Genomic DNA, 26,483 nt, shown 5'->3' with positions numbered 1-26,483 from the left:
TAAAAGAATCCTCAGAATGCACTCTACTTGCTGTGACCCAATAACTTATACAGGGAGGACAGATAAAAAAGAGGCAGTAAGGGTCTGACTTCAGCACAGTGGAACAAAAAGATGTGTTACTGAAGTGGCTGCATACCTGTTGCAGGCATTCAACAGCAGATCATGGAGTTGGTGTGTACTATTTAGCTAAATAGTGAGTAATGTTTACCAGTAGGGGGCTGTATGCACTCAGCACCAACACTCTTACTGTGGGTTTTCTTTTTTTTGTTGTTGTAATATATTTTCGATATTCCTCAAGGCTACAGCTTAGGTTTTAATTCATGCTCTTTGGTAGAGCAGAGATATGGAGTTTTATTATCTCTTGTGTGGTGGTAATCACATTTCTGGTCAAAGCAGGGAAGCAGATTAGTCAGTAAACATAGTGTGCTTCATGAGATGGAAGAGGGGAAGCAGAGAGGCCTGAAGTTAATCCCTCCTTTGCCTCTTACACACCAAATAGAGATACTGGATTGGTAATTGGCAGTGTCAGACCGTAATGATCATAGAGCTGCCTTATTTTCCTTAAATAGGGTTTGGTCTGAATGGGAACTTGATAGTTAAGTCACTGCTTTAACACATGTCTTTCTGTGAACTGTGTGAGGGATCAGTGCATTTTAAGAGTTTATACTGAGATTAAAATTCTATATGAGGCAACTTTTAAAGATCTGAGGTTAGCTCAAAGTCTTAGCTCAAGAGCTGCTGTGAAATATGAAAATGCACAAAGAAAAACTTCCAGACCAAACTTAGCCCGCTCCAAATTCAGTTTACCAACAACTCCAGAGGAGGCATGAAAAAAAAACAAAAGAAAAAAACTGTGGTGAGAATAATTAATGCTCATTCTTTTCTTTCTCTCTCTTTCTCACACTTGCAGGATGAACTTGTATAGGTAGTGATACATACTGCTGCTCTAGTTTCTTACCTCACAGTTTTTGATATGACAGAACACAGGAAGCACGACAGACATGGTTTCTTCTGATGCCCCTCTTTCTCTCGTTTTGTCTTAAAGAGATGTTTTGAGATGGAACGCGGCTTTGTAAAAAAAGATCCAAGTACTTGAAGTGGCGCTTCGTTTGTTCTCGTGTTTCAGGAATTTCAATGAGCGGAGAAACTTAGAGTCAGCTGATTCATGCATTTGCATACTGGATCTAAAAGAGAAACATGATTCACCTGGTTCAGATTATTATTTAAATGTATTCTGATACTGAATCCTGTACTTTACTGTTTTGATTTGATTAAGCTGTTCTTTTGGAAGTCAAAGTCATGCACTTTTTATTGACTGCCTCCTCCCAGTTGTACTGGACGATTTCCCTTTACAATAAGAACTCAGATTGAGTCAGATAACAGCTGATTTTTAATACTTCAACCAACATTTATCCAACCACACAAAGGCATCATGTTTTTTCTTCTCATGTAGCTTTCCTTATAGTTAAAGCAGGTTAAAACAATTCACAGAGGTCCGTGAGCCACATTATAGTTCAAGAGCTGTGATCAGATCTTGATTACCAGTCATGTACCGCCTGCTCACTGTGTGTAATTGGATTTTGTTGTCTCCAAATAACCTCTGCATAAACACAACAGAAGTCAGATATAGGCCTCAGGAGATGGGATTGTAAAAAGCACTTAATTATGCTTCATTAGCTATGCAAATACAAACGTGAGGTAAGCTGCATGAATAGCGTTAGCGCACATCCCTCCATCATTTGCAACGTCATGCTCCTGCTGTGCCTTGAGATGCAGAACACACATGTTTGATGCCTCTGCAAAGGAGGCTACCGCAGGTCATGAGTTCCCATTTGCTTAAGCTAATTATTTTGACAGCTCTGTGCTGCTGACAAGCTGAGCTGAGTGGTTTAGGAGATGACAATCAAGGATATGCTCTTACATATAAAACTACTGGTACAACAGAATGAAAATCAATATGCAGCACTAAGTTTAATTCAACAAAAACCACAAAACAGTTTAAACATGATATATAATTAATTCTAAAAAAGATATAATTTATATCATTTTTTTATTGCATTTATTTCTTTCTCTCTTACATATTTCACTGGGCACAGTCACACATAAATCCTAAAGAGGCCAGTCATATTTTTGAATGATTACAGCAGTCTTACTGGTGACAGAGCCATAAAACACATGGAGAACATAAGGAAGCATCTAAAATCTAAACTAAAGTACTTTTTTTTTTTTTTTAAGACATCTTTAGCCATTCAGAAAAACTGGAGAATGTAGAAAGACAGGAAGCAAAGAGTTGAAGCTGGCGGTCAAAACGGTGACTTCTGCATTAACTATTCAACTGAAGAATCCCCCTTTATCCCTGTAACTGGAACACTCTATGAGATCAGGTCGTTTTTGTACAGCTTTTTCTGATTGTTGTGGAAGAAATTGACAATTGTCATTGTTTTCTGGATAAAATCTGGAAATAACAAGCTTGATTTCTCAGTTTGTCTTTAAAGCTCCTGTGAGGAACTGTTTTGCAGTGTAAATCTCTTAATTTAACACACACCCAGACATGAAAAATCACAAAATTGAAACTGTTATTGTTTTTGCTGATGGTCTTGAAGAGGCCTCACTTTTATGTTCAGTCTAGTTCATACTCAGTTAAAACATTTTCACAAGAGCCTTAAAAGTTCCAAAAAGGATTACAAATGTTGATTTCAGAGCACTGTTGCCCTAGTGGTTTAAGCACATGCCGTGCCGTGCTCAAGCACGATAGCCCCTCAGCAGCGCTGTTCCCCGCTAGAGAGGCCAGTGGTCACACTACTCCAATATGAACTAGACTATAGTAGGGTATCACACAAATGCATGGCCCGCCTACATTATCATGAAGCAGCAATCATACATCATGGATCACACCCGCTGTCTGTGTTCTTGTGTACGTGCATGAAGTAAACCGTGCCAAAGCCCACCTTGCCGTAGCGTGCCAAAGCAGAGAGGTAAATTGTGCTCAAGCATGGCACAGTTGCGGTCACTCTGGCCATTCGAAATGTGCTTTAAGGCTGAACCGTGCTGAATCACCAGTGTGACCGTGTCCTCACTCTCTTCTTTCCACTGATGTGTCTCTCTTCCACTGTCCTATCAAATAAAGGCAAAAATGACATGAAGGCTATGATGATTTACACAAATGTTGAAATGTGAAAAAAAACTTAGACATTCAATTTTAGCCAACTAACAAAATGAACAAGTTATACATTCACATTTTATGTAAATCTGTACATTTTTATGAGACTGTCTTTCCATTCTCCCTTTAGATCTACAACCCCCTATTAGTTTGTCCGAACGTCAGATTGTCTAGGCAAATAATAACTTTAATAATTTCTCTCCAGTGAAGGTAAAAGCTTTCAGACCAGATTCCTCTACTGCCTTAAAGACGACCACATTAACACGTGTGCTTGTTCCATGCGGAGATGTAATGCACGCTCAGCAGTGTAACACTTCTGTCATACTGGCTGCTGTGCTCGGCAAATTGTCATCATACTCAGTTTGATGCTGCGTTTGAGAGAACTGTTTGGCACTGATGCAGACATAATGTAATTGACAGAGTTAGCTGACTGGGATAGAGGTCAAATATACTACCCACTTCATTGATTGGAGAGAGTTGCTTTTTTGCCTGAGGACTCGTGAGTGCTTTAGCTGGTTTTACAGTAAAGGAGAGGTGGGAGGAAGAGGCCAGTGTAAGAAATCTTTAAGGCTTTACAGTGGTTTTCTTACAGTTGGATGTCTTTTGGAGGAGTGCCAGCAGTTTTTGGAAGAAACAGGTGGGTAGAATAGAGTCAAGGAGCTGAAGCGCACTTCTTTATGAGTCTGAAAAACGTCCAAAACTTGCTGTTAGACAGCTTCATTACACTTTGCCAGACTGAGCTTTTGATTCCCTCTGCTCTCATGTTCACGTTGTCAGCGTCGGTGTCAGCCTGCCGGATGTCAGCTAGCAATTGTGGGCTCGCTTGTGAGGATCACCCCTGTGTGCATGCGTCGGGCGTTAGTTTAAGTGTCACCTGCACAATGCTGCGTGATTGTCAGCCCTTTGTTCATAAACACAACAGCCCCTGAATACCTCAGTCAGACCCTTTCAGTGAGCTCTGCCCTGAGCCTTTGCTGTTAATATCAACACCTTCTTACACAAAGCAGGAGGAGTCTCATGGGTGGACTCTGGCTTTCAAACGAAATCACTTGATGTGCTGCTGCTCCAGTGACTGCAGCGCCCGGGTCTTATATTTCATTTCACAAGAATAGCAATTACCTTTGGGCTTCATGGAAGCAACTTAAAAGACTATTGTTTGATTCTTCTGAACGGAACAGTTATTAGCTGTCGCACAATTCAGCAGGATTTTTCTTCATATGAATTTATCGTGCCCTGACTCTGTTTATTTTTTTATCTGAACTCTGCTGTTTGTGAGTTATGAAATGCAGGCAGTTCCCGGGTAAATGCAACCCAAGAACCAAATATTCCTTTTTTAACATTCAACATTTGTGAACCTTTTATAAACAGCTCAGTTGATATTGTTAACATTTGTGCTCACAGTCTACTGCTATTAAAAGTGAACAATCTTTACCTCTTCTTAAAAGATCAATGTAGGATTCTTGTAAATCTGTCTATTCATTTATGTGTAATTAAAACTTAAACCAAAAAAATTGTTGCTGTATAATTTTTTTTTAAATTTATAGCTTTAGAGACCCTTCACTGAATAAAATATGAGCTTTTGGCATTACAACCAAATGGTAATATTTGATGTATTGTTCAGGATGTGGCCTAAACAGGGGGTATTGTGCCTTTTTTAAGGTTTTTACTGTTTCTCTGGTACCTCTGCAGTGTATATAGTCTGAAGCATACAAATCTGTATTGTTTTCACCCTGGTGTTTTACAAAAACCTTTATCTCTTTAAGGCCCCCCGCTCCACAAACCCCCTTTTCCTCTGATTGGCCAGCCCTCAAGAGGCCTGTGGGGGGAAGGTCTATTGACAGTCTGTGGTGTGCCCCTTCAACATGTCGTAAACCAGAGATCCTTATGTGATGACCTCATCATTTCAACGAGTCTCTTTAAGATCTTTAAAGATCTTGTGATCTCCTTTTAAAAATTTGGTTGAAGGCCATATTAATTGTTAACATTTTTAATATTGTGGTTCCAAAATGCTGGTTGGACACTACCCTGCAAGAAGGGCTGAAGGCTGCTGGTGCTGGCTCCGTTAATGTTAGCGACACTCTGTGAAGGAGTTTAGGGTTATATCATGCAGACAATGCCCTTTTGTTGTTCACCAAGTTCAATCAAATGTGCTCAATTTTGACTGTTTAAGGACTCGCAAGTTGCTTCAACACATCTTTTGCTTGATTTGCAAATATGTTAAAGGGATATTGCAATTTATCATCCATTCCAAAGTTCACAATTGTTTTTTACCCAAAGCATCACTTAGACGCTCGATGTTTAACCTCCAGGTGAAATAGTCTGACATGCTCATAAAAGCCTGTAGTCGTCATACTCTGATGTGTTTTTAATTTGCTGTACACGTAGGGGAGATATGCCGCATAAATTTGAGGGTACTACTAGATGTGTTTTCTGCAGCCAGATGTTTAATCTCTAAATAATGGAATGACATGAGACCTTTAGAGAAAGTGCGGGAATACTGCTCTAAAAGCTCGAGCCTAGAAAAAAAATATCCATATAAAAATTCAGCTGGGTCTTTTTTTTCAAAGCCCATTAAGATGCTCTGAGCTCTGCCAAATTGGAAATAAGTCTCTTGCCAACCTGTATACATCTTCAGAGAGAACAGCTAATGAGATGTGAGGGAGATTAGGCTGTGTGTGTGTCTGCGTCTGTGTGTCTGTGTCTGTGTGTAGTAGTTTAGCCTCACTTTCCCTGTCTTTTTGTACTTTGCATCTCTATTGTGGTAGAAAATGACAAAAGTGTTTTGTTTTGCATTGGCTGTGACAGATTGTGTGTATGAAACCCGTAAATGAGCCTGATTGTGGATCCTCCAGCTGCTTTTTTTTCTTTGTTACATTTTGTAAATGAGGATGTCTGACAGTCAGCTTGACCTGAAGTATGAGTCAAACTCTGCAGGCATTCAACACAGAGATGCATACTGTCTGGAAGCTTTTCTTAGCACAGCGTTTGGAGTTTTCTAAGTTGTGTGAAAGGCCTCTGGCTTGCATACGAGCATGTTTTTCTTCCAGTTTTCAATCAACTCTCAGCCCAAACCACTTACGGAGGGTGGGATTAAGAATGGCTTTCCTATTAAGCCTGGAGAGGAACTGCAAAGTAACAGCATGAAGTTTATAGAGGACTATCAACAAAAATAATCAAAACAATGCTATTTTTACTCAGCAGAGGAGAGCAGAGAGGAGTGAAGAGCATCCTTGACTACCCATGTAGTGAAATCATAAGTGTGAGGTGAGAGCAGCTCTGGGAGGAACAGAAGGAGTCAGGGGGATGTAATCCATCTAAGTTTAGAGGAAGTGTGATAATACTAGTGTGAGACTGAAAAGAAGCCCAGCTGTACGACCATGTATGAATGTGATATGACTGCTGTCAGTGCTGTATTTCCTGGTTCAGGGTGGCAGAGAACTTTCTATTTGTTGAATTTTAAATTTTTAACTTAAAAAGAATACAAAGAAAAAAATCTGGCAATGAGGAATGATTCGGGAGAGTAGGTTTGTATGTAAGATTTGCTTAAATTCACTTTATTCTGTGCCACTTCAGAGTATCAGGAATGACTCTGGGCCTTATTTCCTAAACATTGTCGAGAAGCAACTTGTTCTTAAAACCCACTCATGCAGTTTTTAAGATGACTCTGACATTCATCAAAGTTTCCTTAGCTGGGATTTGTTTTGATTTCAGAACGCTCAGGAGCACTGGCACCGACATTTGAGTGCTGACATGCAGGTTCAAAATCATAACGATATGAAAGTGCTAAATAGAGGGGACGATGATATCCAATCACACATTTATAAATACAGAAGTTAAAAGTAAATGTACTCAAGCTTTATTTTTTTCATATGGTGCTTAGTCTTAACCGCAAACACTTTGATGATCATTTTTCATGTATCTGAGTCACATTATAACCAAGGATGCTCCAATCCCAATCGGTGATATCGGTTATCAGTGTATTGGTGTATCGGTGCCCCTCAAGGCTCGATCTGTATTGGTGGGAAGAGATCCATAGTGCCGATCCAGGCAAACATCTCTCTGCCTTTTAGTTTTTTGTTTGTTTGTTTGTTTGTTTGTTTTACCAGCTCTCTTTACTACTTGATTTGAAATGTTGCCTCTGATGCACTTGCTTTTTTTAGCTGCATTACCAGTCTACAGGGTATAAGAGTTTACATTTGAAAAGAGCTTGTGTACATTCTGAAGAATTGTTTTTCTGATAAATATTTTAAAAATGTCGTAGTTTAAATGAATATTAACTTCAGTAATTCCATCTACTCATTTTTTGCCTTTTACCCAAAACATAGAGGTTTTGTGGTATGTTAAGGTTTTGCTGTCCCTAGCTTTACATTTGTTCAAGCTGCTGTTTCTTTAAGGCTTCCTGGCTTTTCAGGCTCTGCAAACCCCCTTCCCTCTGACTGGCCAACCCTCTGGAGGCTTATCAGGGAACAGAGCTATGGGCAGACCTCGATGTCTGACGCCCACCCTGGGTTTGCCATTAATTCTGTGGGTTGAGAACATTTTTGTGAACCTGCCTTAAATTTTTTTCAGAAACATTCCTAAGAACAATAGTTCAGGAAATCTCAGGAAAACAAAGGTAAAGAATCTGAACATAAGGCTACTGTTCTGGTCTTGGTGTTTCTGCTGCATTGTTGCTGCATTGTTGCTGTTTGTGTCTATTATCTAAAGTATTGCCTGGAACCAGTTCTTCTGTGACAGCCACAATGACCTCAGTGTTGACAGAAACGTACTGCTTGATGTGTGAGCTACCAAGCCTTTTTTTTTAACGGGGAGTTGATAAATTATGGTACCTGATCGATGCACAAAGTACTGTTGCTGTCAGTGCTGTATCCCTCATTTTAGGCTCCATTGGAGGCAGTGTTGTTGTTGTTGGAGGCTGGTTAGAACAGCCGGCACAGCAATGTCGCAGTCTTTTTGTAGTTGTTTCTATGAAAAGAGAGGAAGCATTTAACTTTGATCTCTTGTTAAAGCATCAGTGAAAGAAAAAACTGCCACAGGAGGTGATCAGAGAGAAGTCACATGTGGTTTTCCTCCTCTGGGAAAAGTGATATCTGTCGAAGTATGAGGGTGCTGTGGAGCTGAAGAGATGTTTTTATCTTCAGCTGTGTTTGGGGTCACATCACTGTTGACATGTGGGAATAGTAGGTTGCTAATGACAATTATGGGCCAACTTTCTCACTAACATCCATAGTGAGGCCCCTTATAGTGACCCAGAGCCATATAAAATGCACTGTTTACTACACACACAGCACTAATCACTCCTTCTATTTTCCCCTCTGGCCAAGTGACTGTTTGTGGTTACCATTATTCATTATGCATGGTAGAGAACCAAGCCATGCTGTTGTGTTTTTATTGCTATGGTCTATTCTTTTTGCCCACAGAGCATTTTTTGCCTCTGGAGGGAAATCTTTGAATAGAAAGTCCCAAGCTTGACACCCATGATAAGGCTGAGGGAGACGAGAGCCGCTGGGTGCTTTGGGAAAACCTGTGTCATCTGGAGGTGTCAAGGATGCAAATCCGGCTCACACTGGGGACTTTTTATTTTTGTTTTTACGACACACACTGGTACACATGGCTGAGGTGATTTTCTAAATAAGCTGCTCCTCAGAGACTTTGAAGTAAACAAGCATTAAGCACACATAAGCAATGTGTGCCAGAATTGTCATAGAAACATCAGATGCTGTCATCGACCGCAGACAGTGGCGGTGGTGTTGGAATTACAGATATGACAAATGATCCTGATGTTGTGTTGAAATGGAAAAAAAAGAAAAAGAAAAAAAAGTTTCTCCCCTTGAAGGATCCTCATGTTTGTTTCACTGATGTGGAGCCGCTGGGGCTTTTTGATGTATCAAAATCAATAGGGCAAATGCTCCAACATGCAGACATTTTGGAGTACAAACTAAATCATAGCAGCACATCAATGGCTAAGATTACGCACTGTGAAAGTTATTCTTGAGCCTAAATATAGCTAGACTTTCATCACTGAATAGTTAAAGCAAAATTGTAAATAATTTTGTTTTCATTGTTAACGTTTTTCACAATTTCTTGTACATATTTTACTTGTTAGAATAAAAGTGAGGATTGAAAAATAAAGATAACGCTTTGTTTGGAGGTAAGCAGAAGTGTCCTCAATGAATAAAATAAAACTATTATTAAACTACTACTACTAAAATTGTGCATAAATTTGTCTCTCTAAAGTTTCCTGTGAGTGTGTAACTCAACTACAAGCAGATCTATTTATTCTAAAACATTTACTTACATTTGATTAAAACTCTGTCTGCTTTTGAAGTTGTTAGTTGTTAAATTCATGTTACATCTGAGGACGACTATATTTTGTGGTAAATATACTGTTCTCTTGAATATACTGAACATAGGCCTACATATTAGAAAACACTCAATGTGGTAATCCCGCATTGAATTGGTATGTTTCAGGCACACATGAGCTTTAATGTGCAGTTTTTGTGTCAGTCTGAAATGTGTTCTATGTGTTTCACACGTCTGTGTTTGTAACACGTTTCTCTTGAATCTGGAATGTATCCAAAAGTGTTCTTCTATTTAATTAAATGGCTAGAGTTTATCTGATGCATCAGAATGATGTGAAAATGTATCCATCATTATCATACCCAAGTTTTAATCGATTCGAAAATTGCACGTTAAGTCCTTGCTGACATAAGACATCATTTTTCAAATTTGTTGTGATGGATTTAGAAACTGCAATGTGTTAATTCAAAATCATTGAACAGTAAAATAATGGAATTACACTTAAGAGTGCAGCTGTTTCAATTTATCGTTGATTTTTATTGTTATTTTTATACATAATTTTATGTGATTTCTAATCAGGTGAATGATGGTGTTTTAGACCAGATCAACCTTTGAATCAGTCCATCAGTTTGCCCTGTTTACTTCTAGTTTTCAGCACAATTATTTTGTAAAAGTAATGAGCAGCTCCATCTTTAGGAAAAAATAAAGGCATGGCCGGCACTCCCTGAACTTAGTAGCAATGTGAAAGTTCATCTTCTTCCTGACTTCCAGGGAGAAGTATTACACTGTCGATGTCTGTGATCCAGGATTTTATTCATTACATGTGTGCTGTAGCTTGACAATAGTCTGCCTATGTTGGAATTACAAAACATGTTGGATCCTGTGTTGACCCTGGACAAATAGGAAACTATGCATCTGATATTTTTTTATGCAGTTCAAACAGTTCACAGCCCAATCAGACAGTTACCGTGACTGAATTAAGGACCTTGACTGGTGAACAGGGTGCATGCAACAGTCTCAGGAGCAAAATTGAGACGTTTATGTGTAGCTCCTTTGTGCTATTTTTTGCCTGAAATAGCGGAGGTTCAGTGAAGGTTCAGCACAGGAGATGCAGTGATAAAGAAAGAAGGGGTTTGTGTAAGCTGTCTGTGCAGAGTTGTGTTTTGCTCCTGTTTCTACCATTTGTAGAAGATGAGCCATGAGTCATCCACATTTGATCCCCATAACATTCGCAAATAGGACAACAGGAAACACGATTCATTCGGATTTTTTTGTGCTGGCGTTGCAACTAATTTGTGCAATAATCAAACTGAAGCTCAAGTTCACTGGAGTTAAAATGATGTCTGCACATTACAGAAGACTTAACAAGGGAGTTCAAACTGATTGGCTGTCACTTCAGTAAAAAATGAGAAGGAGAAAAAGCACTCTGTGACATTAGCAAAATAAACAAAATGCCTTCAGATTTGTTGGTAATCTGTGTATTTAAAGGGCGGAAGCTGTGAGCCAGTGAGCAAAGCATGTTGTTCCAGTTATAAATTTGGAAAATTTATACCGATTACATGAGTTCATGTCTGGGTTAAGTGCAGTCTTGTTTCCAGCTTTGAGGTGGAGAGACTAATTGGAAGTCTTTATTATTCTTATGTAAATGAAAAAAATTTAGAGGGCTGATCTTAACCTACTGTGACATTTCTGGGCTTTAATTATAACATTAAATAATGGGCTTTGCAGTGAAATGTCTTGAGGGGATATGATGACACTCCTGTATGTAGGAATGGGTACCTTCAACATTTGAAACGATATGGTACCAATGCCTGGCACCTGGCATTTGGTTTCAGTACTCAACGGTACCAATTTTTAGTGCTTTTGTGTGTTTATGAGGTGATAAATATTAATTTGTTTAATAATAAATCTCATATTATTTTTAATTTAACATATTTATTTCTCAATATATAAACTAGCAATTCTGTGTTCATTCCCAGGATGGAAAATCGGCTTATCCTCCACTCCCTCACAGTCATTATGATGTGTTTAGGTACCTACAAATAGTGTCATTGGATTTTACATGAGTCTGTATTTGGTACTACTGACAGAATTCAGCCATTTACCTTCAAAAATACCTAAATCTGTGCCCATCTCTACCTTCATGTGTCAGAGGATGGTCTTGTGTTTCTTTATACCGTGGCACCTCATTTCTTTTTTCTTTCTACTTCAGTCTTAGTCACTTTGTTCTTTACACTCTGTGATCTCTTAGAGCCAAAGTTACGACATTGTTAATGATTTTAATTATGGTTGCTCCCTGCAAAAAAGTGAATTAACACTATGAAAGGGAGAAGACAAAGGTGGTTTGGAAATAAGCAACTGAAAACTATTGCAAAAACTCTTCCTTCGTTTCTTCTACAAAGTAAGTTTGCTTGAAGAATATCTGCACTGTTTTATTTGACTCATAGTAGTGAAACTCTGTCGACTAAATGTATTTTGAATGCGAAATGAGGCTGCAAATTGTATTTTTTGATAAAATTGTCTCTTAATGAAGCATGCTGGACTTGCAAAGTGCTATAGAACGACATTAGAATTCATCTGGAACTAAAGAAGTACAGCAGGGGAGGACCAACACTTCATTTAAACACCTTCCCTTGTGGCAGATGAGAGCGTGTAGCAGCCTTGCAGGGAAAGACTACTGACTTGAACGGGGCCGCGCTGTTCATCTCTGGGGAGTCATGCCTCCCGTGACAAATGTGACAGATCATAAAACCTTAATGTCGTGAAGGGACCAGTTTGAAGTCCTGTCACTGTGAGAGTGTGGATGAGGAAAAAAATCTCCATCCTTCGTGGTTTCAGTTTTACTAATTCAAATCCTGTTGGAATAAGATGTGCGACCACTTTAAAAAAGGCGTATTGAGATTGATGGATTTACGAGCTCATGTCCAGTGTTTACAGCTTTCAGACCCTCAAACCACTTGATGTGTTTAATGAAACATCTGCCATTGTGATGCTTCTTGGCACAGCCCTGTTCTTTGGCTCCTGCAGGGTGCCAGAATCTGAAAAGGAGCCAGCCTCATCTCCTGCTCCCAGAGCCCCGCTGTTTGCTGTCCCCTGTGTAAGCTGCCGGTAAATGAGTGGGCTGGTCATCTCACACCCCGGGGCTCTACCTCAGGCTCTTCAGACCACCAGCTGTTATGTTTAGGACTGAGTCATGCTCCAGTTAGCTAGATGAATCCAGAGCTGTAACCTCACTGTAGGTACTTCTTCAAATCTGATATTCACACTTGTAATTAACTTTAAGAGATGAGACAGAGCAGTACAAGAATATTTAACCCCATCTCAAAAACAACAGTTAAGTAGTTATCCAAGTTATTCCAAGAATGTGAGCAAAAATTACCATGAAAAATCAGATAATGGAAGAATATTGCAGAAATTGAATAATAAGCCATTCATTCTGCTTTTTTTCCAGCTACAGGACACTGACTTTCTCACACCCCAACTTACTCAGAATAATCACAATCACAGTCTGTCTCTGCGTTCCTTTGGTGTCAGAGTCATCAGCAGGTTGAGTTGCACACACCCTCCCCTAGTCTTAACGTCAATACAAACACTTGCCCACATTTAATTTTTTAAACTGCATGAGGTGCAAACACTAGTTGTTTTCTATGTTGTGACTTGGATTAAGTCCTAAAAGATAATAATTTCTTCTTGCACCCATCTTTTTTCCATATCAGAACTTTAACTGGATTAACACGCCAAACTTGAAGGATGATTGCTGAACTTGGGATTTGAAAGTATCTGTGGAATGTGTGATAGAGCGTGTGATGAAAGCATCATTTGAGTGATTTAGAGAAGGTTTTAGTCATTTTAGTGAACAAGATAGTAAGTATGATAATAGAAAAGCCATATGATTCTTTGAGCAAAGGAAGGCCTCTTTAATAACTCTTCACTGACATTTTTCCATTCCAGTTTATGTTTTCTTGCCTTTCAAAGTGCATAAAACAAACAGGAACTATTCATCATCTGTCGTACATGCCCATGGGAACAGATGTCAGCCTGTTACTAACCCTGGTTTGGCCAGCGTTTGACATTGCAAGGTTTTGGTTGCCATCTAATGTTGACATGTTTAGCAAAAACACTGTCGTATTTTAATGCCCTTTAAAGAAACAAGAACTCGTGTGTTCAAAATCAATCTCAGTTTAGGAGTCAAGAGGCTTTACTCAACTGGTTCTCTTGTGATTTATGTTGCAGTTTACAGGTTTTAGGATTGTCATAATATCATCAACATGAATCTCAAAGTCATGACACAGATTTTGAGAATTTTTAACAATTTTACTCAAGCAGAAGAAAACAGCTTTCAAAATATTTGTTGAAGGTAGTCAGATTAATTATTGTTGAAACATTCCAGGTAGCTATGAAATGTAAAAACTAAGTCTTTGTGACAATGGGTCAAGAAGATTTGTTGAAGTTTAATAAGTTGTTACGTTAACAAAGATTAGATCCGGTATGTCATTTCGTGCATCTCTCCTGCTCCTATTCTCCTCGAGTACTGTTTTTCCTGCATGCACCATTATGTACCAGACAGTTAGAAAATAGTCAATACTACTCAGACTCGAAACATACACCAAAACACTTCAAACGTTGAGAATCCAAACCTCTGAGATCAGAAACTTAAGGTTTTCATGTAGAACCTTTTCGAAATGTTGTTTGCGGCTTATGTTGGAGGTCAAAGTCCTCTTCACCCATTCACTGAGTCCTTCTCTATGTTAACCTTCCTCTCTGCTCTAATACTCACAATATTTCATCAGATTGGGGCTTTACTGTAAACAGACATTCAGACGAATCATATTCATTTATAAATTTGTGATTTGTTGAATGGAGCTGAAGGCAGTCGATTTCATTTTCCACTTATATCAGGCACTTGTATGCTGCAGTTCTTTCATTAACACCGGAATAAGTAAGGCACTGAGAGCCCTCTATGTTTACTTTCATCCTATTTATTGCCCCCAGAAATACATTAGCATTATGAATAACATTACATTTAATCTGTTTGTTCAATAACAGCAGCAGAAGTGTGAACAGGGTCAGCAGTTGGGGGAGATGTTTTGTTTTTATTCATGTGTTCCAATGTTTGATTTAAGTACACATTACTACTTATGTTTTTCTAGAGCATGTGTAGTTAACTTTTAAATTTATATGTCAGAAAGTTGAACATGCATCATGAACTTGACTCCTGCATAAAATACACTTTTCACTCAGGCAGCTTGAGCTTACACAGTATACACCAGTCCCTCCCCTTGATTTTGACCGTATTATATTCATATGACACACACAACCCTTTTCCCAATAAGGGTAAAAGAGGATAGAAATACACTCTAATTCAGAGACACACTATGAGGCTGTATCTTACACCTCTTCCTATGGCTGTGACTTAAAATAAATACGCTATATGTTCTTATTTCCACATGCAGGGTTCACCAAAGTCTCAGGCGTAAATTCTTCTTAGGAAATTGGTCACAGCCATTACCCATGAAGAAGGCATGCAGCTAAACAGTATATTATACAGTATGCCGTAGTCTTGCTGTAATAGACCTCATGCATGACTGGAAGTAGTGGCCATAAGCTCCAGTAAAGTGCTCCACTTGTACGATGGTTTACCTTTGACATTTAACACAGAGCCTGCAGCCTGGTGGCACAGACTTCAGCATCAGATAGTAAGGATATAGTCAGGGGCCTACTTAGTAATGCATGAATGCAGGTAAAATGGTATTTGAATTAGTAAAAATGTTCAGATTGAAGTGACAGGTAGGAAGAAATGTGTGGTTTATAAAAAAAAAAAACAGTTTGGGTGGGTATAGTCTGTGAGTCAGAGAGAGCGCTGCATGATGTGTTCTTATTAGTTGCTTAATTAAAATCAATGGGAAAAACTGTTCTGCCTATGAGCTGTAGATAAAGATGGATGAAACATCTTTTACTTTATTTATTTATTTATTGGAGATGGGCTGATCCAGCTATGATATCCCTCTGCTCCATCCGTTAAATGACAGGTTCCTCAGGTTTACACAGTCTATAGCACAACAGCTTCTAATATTGGATGGTTAAATGACTGAAGGGTTAGTGTTCAATATTCTCCCCAACTCTGTTGACAAGTGAAGCTCCTGGAGAGGTTTGAACTTGGATCAGCATTACACTTCCTTAAATGGATATTTAACTTTTCAGGAAAATTAATAATCATTAGCATAATAACCTGTTGAGGCAGACACTATGAATGCAGAAAATGCATTGTAAGAGCCATTATATGTGTGTGTGTGTGTGTGTGTGTGTGTGTGTGTGTGTGTGTGTGTGTGTGTGTGTGTGTGTGTGTGTGTGTGTGTGTGTGTGTGTGTGTGTGTGTGTGTGTGTGTGTGTTTAGGACACCAAGTCGTCCACTAGGGGTCCCTGTCACCTTTGGGGGCTACTTAAATCGGTGCTTCCCATCAGGTAGCAGGTGTGCTAGACTGTGGGAGCACTAATAGTTTTTTGACCGCCGTGCCGACACGCTGGGCTGGTTGGACTGATCTAAGGATTAAATGGACACTTTTGTGGGATTATTGGCATGTTTCATGGTGAGAAATAACATAAATTGCAAGTTGGACTTTCGTTATTGGAATGCACAGGAGGCAGCGGAGCCGTGTGAGGCTAGCGCGTCAATTGAGTTTAGCCAGTTTAGCCCCTCAGTGGCTTTAAGTTATAGGCTTAGCCACTATATGCATAAAAAATCGAATCCTATTTTGTTTGACTTCTGTCTCATCTGTTTGCATAGGGAAGGAAAGCTTCCAGGGCTTTACTGCTGTCAGTTACCAGAAAGCAATGAAGAAGTTTGATTTAGCTGTAACATCCAGACGAGAGAAATCAAGAAGATGCAGGAGTGCTGAAAACTGCAGATCCTTTGGTGACCACTTGTCTGGCACTGGAAAATCCACATCAACACCTATTCAAAAAAGCTAATCTTTATTGCAGAAATAAACATATTTACAGTCTGGTTCTGAGACAAATAGTGACGTCACAAAAAGTATGTTCATATATTGCACAGTCTATGGTTTGATTTCACCTTGGGGAAGCTGTCATGTTGTCCATTATTTTTCTGCAGTTGTTGATAATGCCTGATCACAGTTGTTAGTCAGACCTGAAGAATATGTCTTGAAAAATGGAAATTTGAGCTAAACATTCTTGTCATGCAGGTTTTGCCTTATTATTGGTTTCTGACTGGTGAGTAGCATTTATGTTGACATTCAAGTCAAAATTGAGCATGACTCTGACTTGACTGATACACGAGTGCCTTGAAACCACTTGAAAAAGATGCTTCATTCAAGGCAAAGTTTGTTGTTCAGTTTTAAATAAATAATAAACACACACACACACACACACACACACACAGTCTATTCTCTGAGCCACAGGACGCCAGTGCAGAGACCTGAGCACTGGACTAATATGGTCGTATTTCCTGGTTCTGGTCAGGAACTGAGGAGCAGCGTTCTGGATGTACTGCAGCTGTCTTACAGCTCATTTTGAGAGTCCAGTGAGCAGGCCGTTACAGTAATCTAACCTGCTGGAGACAAATGCATGGCTCAGTCTCTCTAAGTCAGGTTTAGACACTATTCCTTTAATCCTGGCAATGTTTTTGAGATGGTAAAAAGCTGCTGATGTTATTGATATGATGTGACTGTTAAAGTTCAGGTCTGAGTCCAATATCACCCCTAGATTTCTAACCTGGTTACTCACATTTAGAGAGAGAGTCTGAAGGTGACTGATAACCCTTTCTCTTTGTTTCTGTGGGCCACAGACAATGTTTTCCGTTTTGTCTGAGTTCAGCTGGAGGAAATTGTTCTGCATCCACACACTGATCTGTTCAACGCAGCGACAGAGTGAATCTACAGGCCCATGTTCGCCTGCCGTCATTGACACGTAGATCTGAGTGTCATCAGCATAGCTGTGGTAGGACACATTACAGCTGCTTATTAGCTGACCCAATGGGAGCATGTACAATAGGGGTCCCAGAATTGAACTCTGGGGAACCCCACAGGTCAGGGCCTTTTGGTCTGAGACACAGTTACCAATTTCAACAAAGAAAGTCCTGCCCTCGAGATAGGACTTGAACCAGCTTAAAGCAGTACCATATATATATGTATATATATATATATATATATATATATATATATATATATATATATATATATATATATATATATATATATGATAGAAAGATAGGACATAGTATAATGGCACTTACACACAGTTTTTGAAACTCAGTCCAGTTGTCTCATTTGAATTTGTGAATGCTTGCAAGTAGTAACACGTTTGGATCTCTTTAATCTCTGCCATCCAGCCCACATGTTAGGACTCAGCAGCAGCTCTGTCTTGCTTGTTTCACACTTCTGCTGAGTCCCTCTGCCGTGGTGATTTCTATTTCAGTTGTTTTTTTATTTATTCGGAGAAACACCATTTTCTTCTCATTGTTCATGTGGATATGGTTGGTCTTCCAGTGATTAAGTATAAGCTTTCTCTCCACACGTCTTTGAAACATGGTCTGTGGTCCATGCCTGTTGCCTACAATTTCAGACATTGCCATTTCATATTTCCAACTTGGTAATAGCTTCTCCTTTAGGCCAACTGTTTCTTTCACAGAAAGACAGAAGCTGGCTGGTGCAATTCTGTCATTGTGCAAAATGGAACGCCTCCAGCACTTATCATCTTTGGGGAAATTCAGCCAAAGATGTTTGGAGGAAAAAAACAACTATTTCTGCCCTCTGAGAATTCAAGCAAAACAAATCACTTGTATTGTGCAGGTTCAGTGACCCACAGTAAAAATAACTCTTTGATTACAGGCAGACCGGACATACTCTGTGTGTGATTAACACTTTAAAGACACAGTTTTCTTTTGTATCTGCCTGCAATGCTGTCAGTTTACAGTGACGCAATGGTTAAAGTTGTGTAAAAGAACCTTTTTTTCACATTGTCATTATGCAGAGTGATTTTTTTTTTTTACACCTGCACTGCCTTCATGTCTCAGGTTGTTAATCAGACTGAAATGAGGACAGAGTTGACATCACATCTGGAAATGCACCATGAAATTATGAGCTTGAATATCTGATTTTATTCAAGCCTCACCTCCCTGCTTTATGCCACCCCGTGAAACACATATTTATCTTTCTATTACTGTCACTCACTTCCCAACTCTGGAAGTTATTTGAAAGTTAGAAAAATGTCTAAGCAGTCTCCCACTGTGGTAACATATGGTTGGAGCGATTGTGGGAATTATCTGTGTCATCTTGTTTGGACATATTCAATTTGGGTCTCAGGCCCCAGTGGAACTAGTTGAAAGTGGGTGATTTGGGTGATGGAGAGGAGATCCAGATGGCAGAGCAGTGGTAAGATCAATCAGGCTTGATGCATTTTTTCCCACCTCAACACGCTGACAGATGTGATTTAACACAGTAATTGGGTTTACTCCCAGTTCCTGGAATTCTGTTGAAAAGTGATAACACCTTAAAAGGCACGTGAAAACTTGCCTGTAGAAAGTATTATGTCTTAATTATTCCAAGTGTTTAATTCATCCAAACAATTCATTATCATTAAAATTCTTCCAAGGTTTAGACAGCCAAAGGAGGCAGCATGCAAGGGCTTTAAACTTGATGTAACATCATCACAGCTGCAGCTTCACTTGAAATGAAAACAGCATTCTGTTGATTACCTCCTGTATGCCAATTCAGCTCTGCTGAGTCATTTTCATTCCCAAGCAATCTACATTGTGATTTTTATTCTAGTGCATATTACTATATTTAAAACTTTGAGTCATAAAATGACAACAAAATGTTAAATGTTAAACCCATTATTTCTATGCTTGATATTTTTAAATTTTATTTCTTCTTCTTCTTTTTTTTATTTAAACATGAGCAAATATTTAGACAGAATAAAACCAATGCATAAACAAAAGTAAACAGACAAAAAACAAAACTCAACAAAAACACCACAAAAGAAGTGAGAGGAAGTTGAAACTTATCTAGTCCCACCCCTTTACCTTACATTAGTAAGTAATTAAATAATAAATGTTAATAGATTTTTATTTATGTGTCCTTTATGTTACCACAAGGTAAAAAGGTTACCTTCAAGGTTTTTGGTTGGCCTCAGAACTCAACAATCCAGTGCAGACAGTTGCCTTGAAATTACAATTAACTCGAAAAACAAAAACAAAAACAATTAATCGAGTTGAAACCAACAAACACAGCAATTTAATAGAACGCAATTTTCAAATCGCAAAGGCTGCGATTTGAGTAATCTACAAATTGCGCAGGCTGCGATTTCAATAAGAAAAGGAGAACAAATAAAAAAAGGTTCATTTACACAGACCTGGGGGGGATATGGTAACTTGTTACCAGTCGCAAAAGTAAAACTAGCAAAAGTCAATATGTTAGTTTTTCTGGCAAAAATAATACATGTCTAAAAGGCTTGAAGTTAAATCAGTCTCTCAATATTCTTCTGTGAGGGCAAAAGTTTGTAAACTTAACTCAAGTGTCCCAGTTTTTTTAAACTGTATTAATTCAGTTCTTAAAATTGTCACCTTTTTTACATTTAAAAATCACATAATTTAGAACACCACTGTCTGGGTTATTTTTTTCATTTGGTAGTATTCGAAAGCAAACTTTTGAAAAATGGAAATGGGTCCCAGTTGTGTTTTCCAGCTCAAAGCTGCTGCAAACAAATTGTGCAGTCAACATAGAAGTAAAGTGAAGAGAAAGCACTTGAAAAAAATAGTAATTTTATTTTATTTTTTTCGTAACCATGTCCATACCCCTGATTAGGTGTAGAAAAGTGCACATTTGTTTGTTTCCAACTGAAGAAGCGCTTCTTCCTGCTTACTGTGTGTCTCTCAGCTCCACCCTCTGGCACAGACCCTTTACCAACCTGCTCATTCACAAGTCAGAAATGATGAAGTTTTAAATTCTTTCAGCATCTCATAGAGGTTCAGACACTACTTTTGCCATAGCCGATAGGCTGAGAGTGGTTCCTTTCTCGACTCGCAGAGCATTGGCTGTGAACTCAACAGTGACTGAAACTCATATGATGACAAGTTTAATAAGAACACTTGAAAATTATTTTAGGTTCATATTTGATATCAAACCTTCAAGCAACCTTCAGACACTTCTGTAAAATCTCTGTCAAAGGCATTGGGTCATTTTAATTTGGTTGGAAGTCACTCTGATGCTTCGTGAATTAAGTTCTAAATATTAATACTGTCAAAGAAGGATAGTTCCTCATAGAAAGTTGAAAGTGTACTTTAGATTTGCATTTTGAATAAGACTTAGACTAGTTGAGGAAGAAGTCCAAACACATCCTGGATGCTTGCTTGTGAGTGAAGTCATCTTTCATCACGCAAATTTTCAGTTAACCTTTGAAGAAACACCCTCTGTTATTCCAACAACAGTACCTGCTAAAGGTGCTCTTTTTGCCCGTTTCATATATCATTACAGAGTAGTCATTCAGTCGGCTATCATTCAACAACTGCTAATTCTATTTGAGAGTGTGATTGAGCTTCCTTTTGCCCTCTAATCTAGGTCATGTCAGCAGAATAAAGGGCTCTTTAAATGTGCTGCAGCTCAAATAAAGGAGGACAGTCAGGACCCAGATGTGTGAGGGGGCCAAGCTGTACCTGAGTCAATAGATCTCTAAGATAGAGGTGTCAACCTTTCACAGAGAGCTGAAACTCAGCCAGCCTTTTAGCTTTTACCGTCCAGTGGGCTGAACTTGGCAGAACCATTTAGTCCGAAGAGAGAAGAGAGGGAAAGTAGAAAGACAAAGAGCAGCACTGTCAGGGATTTTAGAGACATTTGTGACTTTGGTTCTTTCCTCTAGGTCACAGAAGTCTGGTTGTCTTTCACCCCAGGTTTTTTTGCAATACGTTTTGTTATAAAACTCAAAAGACTCTCAGACCATCAACATTCTCGTACTGTTTTACATTCCCAAACGATTCAACACAGCTGTGAGAGCCATGAAATTAAGATGATAAAATAAGATTCACTGTCTGATTTATTCAGTGTCACACATTATTTCAGATAATACAGAGTGTTATAGTAAGGTCAAGAAATGTGATAAATTATGCATGGGTGAATTAATATTTATATCTTATAATTTGGTTTGTTTGTCTGTCATAAAACTGGAGCACTGTTCCCTGTGATGATTAACCTTTGACAGATTTGTATGCATCAAACAAAAAAAAATGTTTATGTTATCTTAGAGAGTGGCTGATTATAAAACAAAACCATAGTAATCTAAAGGTATGTAGAGCATTGTTTTCATGAACTATAGAATAAAGAAAGGAAACAGCCTTAAACAAACTTTAAGTTGTTTTTGTATTTAGGAGTGGCTGAGTATGTATGAGTCTGACTGAGTCTGGCTTTTTGGAGAATCTATTGTTTGTGTGTGGTTCGAGCTGAATAGCAGTATACCTCAAGGTGCTATATGTAAATTTGTATAGTGAAGCAGGTGATGGATTTTCAACAGAATCAATGCCCAAAACTGAAACTGAGTTACAAATAAACTGAATAATGGATGTCTTTGCAGAGAGGGTTCAAGTAAACTCAATAGTTGAATTGAAATGTCAAGAGTATGAATCTGCCTCTGCAGGCCTGTGCCCTCATTTGAAGGCAATGATTCTGTGCACATTGGTGCTTCATGGCGGCCCGGATATAAGAGGAGAGAGAGGAGGCAATATTCCAGAGGCACTTCTGAATCAGACTGGAGCTGGACTCTGGTGGGAGATCAATGTTTTTTAAATGTGATTAAAAATCTTCCCTGTGCTTGAGCTTGCTCAATACTTGTGCGAAACCCCTCGTAAAAAGGTATTGTGGGTAAAAAAGACAATCACAATTGTGTTCCAAATGTAGGTTACTTGCTTAATAAGTGATATTCACCCAGCATTTGGCTCCTTCAGGCTCGTTTTTAGTGAACAGTCTTTAGGGGAGTAAAGTAGGAATACAGCTCACCAGCTGAGACTACAATAGCTGCCACCACAGTGCAGAATTTAATTACATTTACTGCACCACTACACCTTTTTTTATAAAATTTCAGCATGGGTGAAAAATGCATTTTTCTCCCTTGACTTCATGATCTGTTGGGCATTTTGTTGGCGTGTAGCTCTGGCAGGAATGTCTTCACTTTATAAATGCTGGCAAGAGTGGTCAAGCGATGTAGCAGATGGCATGGTCCATATGCAGTTAGCCCTTTGGCCAGGTAGACTAATGAATCCTTCTGGGAGTTAATCACACTGTCTGGCATGAGACCCTCTATGGGCACAGAACCCACTCTTTTCCCACAGCTGCCCTGGAATATTCTGGAGCTCTAAGTATTCCCTGCAACATATGTTTGAAGTTATGGGGATGAAATTCGAAATAAAAAGCATTTTAAATCTCCCATGCAGAAGGCTATAGAGTACTTAGGCTCCCATATGTTTCTTTGGATGTCGTCCTTTTGTATTAGTGCTCTATTGAAGCCGCAGAACATCTTAAGCTCAAGTATATTTTCAATTGAATGCATACAGATTTCTGTTTCTGTTTGTCATAAGATCTACATAAGCTAATCCAGCTGCAGTTCTGTCACCATGAGTCAGTTGAAAACTAGGTGAGGGCAGCATGTGCTCAATTAGACCTAATTGTACTGTAATTTTTCAAACAATGTGATCAAAAGTGTTGGATTTTGTTTGGGCACACTCAGAGCTAAACTGAAAGGCCTTTCTTGAATAGAGATGAGGAATAATGCCCTTTGAGTATCGGGATCACAGCATGCATTTCCCCATGGGAGGTGCTTGTTCAGTCTTTCAACAAATGGCTATGAAAAGGGAAGGTAATGTTCTTTTAAAGAATGAACAAAATAAATGTACAGAAAAGGTAACGTCCCTTGGTCTTACTCTTGCACAGCTCACCTATCACATGGTCATCAGTCTGGGAAAGTCACTGAAACGGTCAGACAAAGCCCCAACAAATCCAACTTTGAAAAAGCTAGGGTTGAATGGGGGTTTCTGGAGCTATTCAAGCATCTGACAAGCAGTTCTAAAGGAGTATACTGGCCCCTTAACTCAGACAGAGGAGGCAGTGTATTCAGGACACAGTGTCCAAAAAGAACATAAGAAATGTTTCTGACTTCACCTTAACCTTGCAAAAATGTAGTTGCGTTAAACAAATACATGTGCAGTATAAACCACTGGATTTTTCTCAGCTCCATGACATGTATAAAACACAAACAAGAGTCAAGCCTTCCAGCTGTAAAATGTGGCAGTGTTAAGAGAGAAATACATTCACCTTTCCTCCCTTTTTCTATGTAAATTTGATTACTGCATGAAATCTTTACTGAATTTAAACTACTGCGTATTTGCTGAAGCCCTAGGACCTGTTTAACTTCAGCTTTGAAGCCTTATCCACAGCTTCGCCTTTGAAGCGCTATCATGAGTAGCCAAAAGTGACCGTGACTGATTGAAGTTCAGCTCCATGCTCTTTGATTATTGAGGTCTTACACCTCATAGCACAACAGCACAATGTACAGTCTGCTGCAGCTGTTTAGCAGATGACCAAGCACAACAGTTATTGACAAAGCATAAGTTGGGGCTGTATGCTTATTGTTAGACACCCCCCACCCCCTTCTGTCTCTCCTTCTGAGAAGTAGAAAGCTTTCAAGTGAACTCAAAACCTCTGGTCAACATTCCAGCTTCCATTATGTCCCCAACTCCAGCTACTTTGCAAAACACAGACAGGCATTTTTCTTTGGAACACGTTTTCAAGAGTTTGCATCAAGGACTTTTCTGAGCTCCATATTCTCTCTTAAGAGTTTTTTTTTTTTCCTGAAGCATCTTTTTCTATTTCTGTATAAAAAGAAGAAATCCCAACTTTGCTCTGTTGTTGATGGCACTGGCATAAGACTCATGAAATCTGAGCCTTCAGCCATCTTTACTCATTGTAAATGATGATATTAGAGTTACCTCTCACATAAATCAGGCAGATTCCTTTATTAAAATTTAACAGTCTAAAAAGCTCTATGTAATTCAGCCCATTTACATGACGGATGTCATTTGTACATTGTCGGGTTCACATTTGTCCTTGCGCTGTTTTGCGCACAGTGAAGTCCCGCTCCAATGCGTTCACAGACACACAAACATGTGTGAGCATTTACACACAGACAAGCTCATTCTGTATAGCGGACAAAGAGCTGGAAAAACCACCGCAAGAAACAACTTCCAATGCCTTCTCTTAATAGATGCATCATTTGCTCCAAACCTTTTCCAGGCAAGGGATGTGGACCCACATTTAGCGATTAAATCATCTGCTGGGACAGGAGACTCCTGCATGTTTCCTCCATGTGCGACTATGTATTGTTTTGGCTTCCACTGAGTCACATGACTGAACCCTGTCCACTGATTGGCTTCTGAGGGCCACTGGTCATAATGTTATGACTGAACAGACATAAATGACATAAAGACATTCTTCTTTACTATCTTTAGGTTAAAATCAGAAAAACAGAAATTTCTTAAGTAATGGGGCAAGTCATAACCTTTGAACCTTACTGCAGCTAACTGTGGCCTTGACATGTGTCAACTAAGGGTTTGTCAATGAAAATGCTTCTGGGAAGTGATTCCAGAAGCTCATAAAATGAATCCCAATAAAAAAGCTGCTGGTTTAAGGTAGCAGTGTTTGCAAAACAGCAACTGAAAAGCTCATATTACTGTATTGTAATGGAGCTTGTTGTAGAAATTTAAACAAGGGGACTTTTGAATGAATGAATCAGTCAGTTGGATCAGTTTTCATTTCATTTAATTTTTTATTTGTTAAGGTAATTATTTATAACTACTTGATTCAACATGAGCTCATAATGATCAAGCACTTGGTAACACATTGTCAACAGTAATGAGAAAAACATTTTTTCATTCTTAGGAACCTCAAATAGAGCCAGGCCCAGAAAGTGGAATAGAGGGATGCAGTAAGCAAGAAAGATGCAACATGCAAAGATTAAATAAGTGCTTTATTTTTAAAGTGTTGGTGAAATGTACAAAGTGAGCACAGCAATAAAGATGACGAGATCCTGGCAGCGGCCTCTTTATGGGGCTAAAGGGGCTCTTTATGTGGCTTTGTAGTGTTTATTCTCTGTAATTGGTGGTACTGTCTCTAAATGCAAAAGCTTTTATTCATTGTGTTATGATAAACGGTTCCCTTCATTTCAGATAAAGAAAAAAAAAAAGATGACAAAAACAAAAAACAAAAAACAAAAAGCAGAATGGCCCTTGTAACAGCCCCTCTCTTTGGTGTATTCTGGAGACTTCTAAAGTCAAATCTGTTGCATGTCGCTGGGGCATTGGCTTCAAAAGTTATCCTCCAACATCGCATGGCTGCCTAGCAAACTGTAGGCTCTGCTGCCAATTTTAATGAACTGTTATTAGAAAGGAAAGATAAGAAATGTGCCTGCCCGTTAGACATGATCGCTGCGCCTGCTTGGGTATGAGACCTCAAACAAGCAGAATACATGCTTCTTTAACATCAAGGGAAATATGAAGCCAAAAGGGAACTGGGGCCAAATACAAGGCAAGCGAGGAATAAAGCATATGATGTTAGCTCCTCTTTAATCTCTGTGTGATCACACCTCCAGGTCTATCCACTTCCTCCAGATGACCCACATACTGCTGACTTTATTTAGCAGATTTAGTGCCTGGTTAAAGACACATTCTTAATGATTCTAAAACTCTGCGAGAAGCTTTGTCTGTCTATCTAACAAGCATTGTCTTGCCATCTTTTCTCCAACTGTTGTTCTGCATTGAACAAACCGAGCATTGAGCATTCTCCAAACCGTAGTCAGCAATTTCCCCTAATTACGATTCTACACTTCAATCATGAAGATAGTGATCCAGAGGAGCCTTAACACATCTGCGCAGATAGGACACAGAATAAAACAACCAGTGTGTGATTGCATTTGTTAGACGAACAGTATTTCATATGCCTCGCTTCCCTTTTGATTAGGAAACATCCAA

At 39.0% G+C, this 26,483-nt stretch overlaps 1 protein-coding gene across 3 annotated transcripts in view; it reads left to right on the top strand.

The window, feature by feature from the left end:
• Positions 1 to 26,483, top strand: part of gpc6a (glypican 6a) — a 257,930-nt gene that overhangs the window by 102,104 nt on the left and 129,343 nt on the right. The gene's annotated exons all lie outside the window — the stretch shown is intronic.

Source organism: Halichoeres trimaculatus, unplaced genomic scaffold, assembly GCF_033239565.1.
Source record: "Halichoeres trimaculatus isolate MK-OKI-2021-1 unplaced genomic scaffold, fHalTri1.1 fHalTri1_scaffold_3, whole genome shotgun sequence".
Taxonomy (NCBI): Eukaryota; Metazoa; Chordata; class Actinopteri; order Labriformes; family Labridae; genus Halichoeres; species Halichoeres trimaculatus.
Note: the sequence above shows the minus strand (reverse complement) of the source record. Positions and strands in the feature narration are given on the sequence as shown.